Here is a 6,000-nt window from a genome sequence, read left to right as displayed (position 1 = left end):
TGTTCTTCTTACTGATTCCGAGTTGTGGATTTGTAAGTGACCTCTTTGTGCTTAAGCATGGTTGTGTGGTGATTTTCTACATGGATGAAAAAGGAGTCATAAGGGGAGTTGTGTGTTACCTCTTATGATAGTGAAGAAAATGGGGCTGCCCTTGTTGTTACTCTCGGTTATGTGCCACCCTTTACTCTCTATCTTGCTGAAAATTTGATGGTATGCAGAAGGAAGTTGAATGTGTTGTGGAGGGGATTTTATAGATTGGTTGTGGTGTACTCGTGAGCCTTAAATGGCTGTTGTATCACTTGTTGTTATGCTGCAGAATATCTCACTTTTAGTGATCTCCTTGTCTCTCCTTCATGGCTGCAAAACTTGTATTTTTATGGGTACCTAGTACTAGTTATTAATTGGGGTTGTTTGATTGCAGAGAGGCAGGGGGTGTTGTGCCAAGGGCTGCATTATGTAGGGTGTGCAGGCTGAAACCCCCCCCCCTTTTTGGGTAAGTCCTTGGTCTTCATAGGAAAAGAAAGGTTGCTTCTTCCCCTCTATAAGTATTCCATTAATTACTCTTGTCCCATGGCCATTAAAACTTGTTTTTATCTTGCAGGTGAGAGTGAAATCTCGGCTACTACCTAGCTGCACTTCGAGCGGGCCTGGATTTGATGTCTGGGCCGACGGGCTGCCCGAAACGGGCCCTAAATTGGGCCTGGAGAAAAGGCCCGAAATGCACTCCACAATTTATATTTTCCTTTCCTTGTTTTCTTTCTTTAAGGACTTTGATCCATGTAACCTATTTTATTAGTTGTTCATTTTATTGAACACGAAATACCATTCGAAACACTTTATTTTTCCGAAGTGTATCTTTAGTCTGTTTTAACTCGCTCACTTACTTCTTTAGCTTTTACTTTGCAACTAAAAAGATTAAGTTTCATTAAAGGCTCGAGTTCCACTAAAAAAAAAACTTCACGAAAAGAGAGGACGTTACATTTCTAGTTCCACATTAATATATCGAAAGCAAACTAATGGTGCGGGTATTACATTCTACCATCCTTAACGAAAATTTCGTCCCGAAATTTTGCTTAAGTTACTCAAAGAGCTCTGGGTACTTTTCTTTCATCTTGTCTTCCAATTCCCACGTAGCTTCCTCGTGACCATGGTGCTTCCATAGAACTTTCACCGTTACAATAGATTTGTTTCTTAATTCCTTGACCTTCCTATCCAAGATTGCTTCTGGCTTCTCTTCATAGCTTAAGTCCGGCTCCAAAACCATTTCTTCCTGGTGGACTATGTGTTTTGGGTCAAACACATATTTCCTCAATTGTGACACATGAAAAACATTGTGCACATTCCCGAAATTCGGTGGGAGTGCCAATCTATACGCCACAGGGCCGACTCCTTCTAGAATCTCGTAGGGTCCGATGAAACGTGGTCTTAGCTTGCCCTTGACGCCAAATCTCGTAATTCCTTTAGACGGGGATACTTTTAGGAAAACTTTGTCTCCCGCCTTGAACTGCAGGTCGGTTCGGCGAGCATCCGCGTAGGACTTCTGCCTGTCTTGGGCTTCCTTGATTCTCTCACAGATCTGGCGGACGATCTCTATCATTTCCTCTACAGAATCTGGTCCAAGCGTCTTTCTCTCACCGACCTCATCCCAATAGAGTGGTGATCTACATTTCCTCCCATACAGTGCTTCATATGGGGCCATGTTTATAGTCGCCTGATAACTGTTATTGTAAGCAAACTCTATAAGTGGCAATACTGGCTCCCATTTTCCTCCGCGGTCGAGCACTACGGCCCTCAACATATCTTCTAAGGTTTGGATTGTCCTCTCAGACTGCCCATCAGTCTGTGGATGGAATGCCGTACTGAAATTCAACCTGGTGCCTAGCTCTTGCTGCAGGCTTATCCAAAACCTAGAAGTAAATTTTGGGTCACGGTCTGATGTGATCGTCACCGGTATTCCATGTAACCGTATGATCTCTTGCACATAGATCTGAGCTAACTTGTCCGATCCGTAAGTGATACGTACTGGTACAAAGTGAGCGCTTTTGGTGAGGCGATCTATAATCACCCAAATAGCTGTATTTCCTCGTTGTGACTTTGGCAATCCTGTCACGAAATCCATTGCAATGTGCTCCCATTTCCACTCGGGAATTTCCAGGGGTTGCAATTTCCCATAGGGTCGTTGATGTAGAGCCTTCACTTGTTGACATGCTAGGCACCTTTCTACAAACGACGCTATGCTCCTCTTCATGCCATCCCACCAAAAATGCTTCTTCATATCTTGATACATTTTCGTACCTCCTGGGTGGGCGGTGTAGGGTGTCTCATGCGCTTCGCTCATGATCTCATCTCTGAGAACCTCGTCATTGGGCACACATAATCTTCCTTCAAAAGTGAGGGCGTTATCCGCTTCTTCGCGGTAACTCACCTCTTTTCCCGTCCTCACTTTAAGTCGAATTTTCTCTAATGCTTCATCACTCCTTTGAGCTTCAACAATTCTGGCCCTTAAGTCTGGTTCAATCACTAGAGTGGCGATCCTACTTTCCACCGTCTCTGGTGCTCTCACTACCTCCAATCGCATCTTAGCGAATTCCCGTATGAGTTCCTCATTTTGTGTAAGGAAGGTGGCCACTTAGGGTGTAGTTTTCCTGCTCGAGGCATCTGCCACTACATTCGCCTTGCCTGGGTGGTAATTTATACCACAGTCATAATCCTTGACTAATTCGAGCCATCTGCGTTGTCGCATATTTAAATCCTTTTGCTCGAAAAAGTACTTAAGGCTCTTGTGGTCCGTGAAGATCTCACATCGAACTCCGAATGTCTCCAAATCTTCAAGGCATGTACCACTGCCGCTAGTTCCAGATCATGAGTGGGGTAATTCAGCTCGTGTGGCCTGAGTTGGCGTGACGCGTATGCGATCACCTTGCCATTCTGCATCAATACGCATCCAAGTCCGACTTTTGAAGCATCGGTGTACACTACATAGCCTGCTTCTGGTGCTGGCACGGCTAGGACTGGTGCGGTGGTCAACTTTTCTTTTAATAGTTGGAAGCTCGCTTCGCACTCCGGCGTCCAATTGACCTTAGCCCCTTTCTTGAGCTGTTGGGTTAATGGTCTGGCTATTCTAGAAAATCCTTCAATGAACCTCCGATAATATCCAGCCAAACCTAAGAAACTTCGAATTTCACTAGGTGTTGTCGGTGACTGCCAACGTTGTACTGCTTCCACTTTTGCAGGGTCCACTCGGATCCCTTCTGCCGTTACTATGTGTCCTAGGAAGTTCACCTCGTTGAGCCAGAACTCACATTTGCTAAACTTAGCATAGAGCTTCTCGGCTCTCAACGTCTCTAAGGTGGTTCTCAGATGTTCCTCGTGTTCCTTCTCGTTCTTCGAGTAGATGAGTACATCATCTATAAAGACTAGGACGAACTTGTCCAAGTATGGGTGGAACACGCGGTTCATTAAGTCCATGAACACTGCCGGGGCATTTGTGAGCCCGAAAGGCATCACTGTGAATTCGTAATGGCCGTATCTGGTGCGGAATGCTGTCTTGGGTACATCGTCATGTCGGACCTTCAGTTGGTGATAGCCTGATCTCAAGTCCATTTTTGAGAATACACCGGCCCCTCGAAGTTGGTCAAAAAGGTCATCAATCCTTGGTAGAGGATACTTGTTCTTGAGCGTCAGCTTGTTCAACTCTCGGTAGTCGATACACATTCTCAGTGTTCCGTCCTTCTTCTTTACGAAGAGCACTGGTGCGCCCCATGGTTACACATTGGGTCGGATGAAGCCTAGGTCTAGTAGTTCCTGTAACTGTATCTTGAGTTATTCTAACTCTTTAGGCGCCATTCTGTATGGTGCCTTCGATACTGGGGCCGATCCTGGTTCGAGATCGATTGTGAATTCTAATTGCCTGTCTGGCGGCAATCCAAGTAGTGCGTCTGGGAAGACATCTGGAAATTCTCGTACCACTGCTACATCTTCAATCTTACGGTCCTCTTTCTCTTCCCCATTCAGGTAAACGAGGTATGCAGGGTATCCTTTCCTTATCATAGTGGTTGCTTGTAGTGCAGAAATTATGGACTTTCGTCGCCTCATGGAGATTCCGTGGAAGATTGTGGGTTCCTTTCCTGGGTATTGCAGCGAGATCTGCCTTTCCTTACAAAGAATGGTAGCGTAGTTTTCGGCTAACCAATCCATTCCCAATATGATGTCGACGCTCCACATCAACATCACATGCAAATTATGAGCCACTAACTTAAGGTTTCCCATAGTGAACTCTACGTTTGAGCAAGTTCGTATGATGTCTATAAGGCCTCCTACGGGTGAGGACACCCTCATCTTATGTTCGATTGCATCAGTAGGAAGTTCTAAAGTATCCACGCAAGGTGCTGATATGAACGAGTGTGATGCACCAGTATCAAACAAAATGGCAATAGGTATGTTGAGGAGAGTTCCCATACCTGCCAGATTGCCCTGCTCCTGGTTCCCTGGCTCCGTCTTAGGCTGCCTCTGTCTCAGTGCAAAAGCTCTGGCCTGAGTGGGAAGCCTCTGTCGTAACTGCCGCTGGTGTTGTGGAACTTGGGGTAGGGCCGCTTTTCCTTTCGGCTCAGCTTGAAGTGCCCGCAATTGCGGACGCTGCCCCTGATAGTTCTGTCTCCCTCTTACTCCAGCATTCTTATCCGGGCATTCTCTAGAGAAATGTCCACCCTTGCCACAGTAGAAGCACCTATCAGTCCCAGCCTTGCACTCCCCATGATGATTCCTTGAGCACTTAGCACAGGGAGGGGCTCTAGTTCGGTACTCCACCACCTGATTCGGAGCGGCTTGCTTTCCACCATTCTGTGGTGGCCTCAGAGCAACTTGCTGCCTTTTAGTCTCATTTGGGGCACGATCTCCATCCCACTTCCTTTTCTCTCGGAAGTTGTGCTGTTGTTGAGGTGGTGTTGCGGCAACAGGCATAATTGACCTCTCTTTGGGCATGGCTGCCTCAATATCCAAAGCTCGACTCAGTGATTCGGGGTATGATAACCCTCCAAGGCTTGCCAAGGCCATCCTTATTTCGTACCTCAGACTGGCACATAATTTATCAGCCATCTTTTCATCAGTATCAACTTGATCAGGTGCATAGCGAGACATGTCACAGAACATTCAGTCATACTCAGTAACGGACATCCGTCCTTGTTTCAGGTTATAGAACTCCACTTCCTTGCTCTTTCGGTAACTCTTCGGAATATACTTATCATACATCCCAGTCTTGAATTCATTCCAAGTCATCAGAGCCAGCTGCTCCGGGGTCATAGTTTTCTTCCTTGCCTCCCACCAGAAATCAGCTGATCCTGTCAGTTGGAAGGTCACACAAGTCAAACGTTCCTGGTCATTGCAGTGCAGGAAGTTGAAGATACGCTCCATGGCACGTATCCAGTTCTCGGCCGTAGCCGGATCCCCTAAGCCATTGAACACTGGGGGGTTCTGTCTCAGAAAAAGTTCCTCTACTCGCCGCTCATGTGGAGGTGGAGGCGGCGGAGGAGGTGATGGGGTCATCCCTCTTCCCGCTCCATTTCCTCGTGGTACATTTTGTGGCAACTCGCCATTCCTTCTTGGCCGTCCGACACGTCTCCTTGGTGGCATTCTGTTCTAAGGATAACAAGGTTAACATAGATTTATACTCATCAAATGTCATGCTCGTACGCACTAGGTTCATTAAATGCACCATTCTTTTGAACATAAGGAGTAAAATAACAAATATCGAATAACATAGCCAAGAAACATCACATGTCATAAGTCAAGGGAAAAATTGCCTCTAGAGAGGACTTAATATCTGATACATGTGAGGGCAATAAGGGAAATAAGAAAGCTCCTAAAAAGGTTCTATACATGGGATAAGAAAACGTGATGCTAAGCTACTACAACGAACTCTTCTGAGGCCCGTCAGATCAACCCTACTCAGAGTCGCTGCTGATCCACATCGGGTCGCCATGACTAGTCCCCTGATGGAACGCC

The 6,000-nt window shown here is 46.2% G+C and overlaps 1 pseudogene; it reads right to left on the bottom strand.

The window, feature by feature from the left end:
* Positions 1-4,255: 4,255 nt before the first annotated feature.
* Positions 4,256-5,541, bottom strand: LOC148923199 (uncharacterized; annotated as a pseudogene).
* Positions 5,542-6,000: the final 459 nt, after the last annotated feature.

This window comes from Salvia hispanica, chromosome 6 (assembly GCF_029641045.1).
Source record: "Salvia hispanica isolate PSC_SH4W2 chromosome 6, Shi_PSC_v1, whole genome shotgun sequence".
NCBI lineage: Eukaryota > Viridiplantae > Streptophyta > Magnoliopsida > Lamiales > Lamiaceae > Salvia > Salvia hispanica.
The sequence above is the reverse complement of the archived record's forward strand: the minus strand, read 5'-3'. Positions and strand labels throughout refer to the sequence as shown.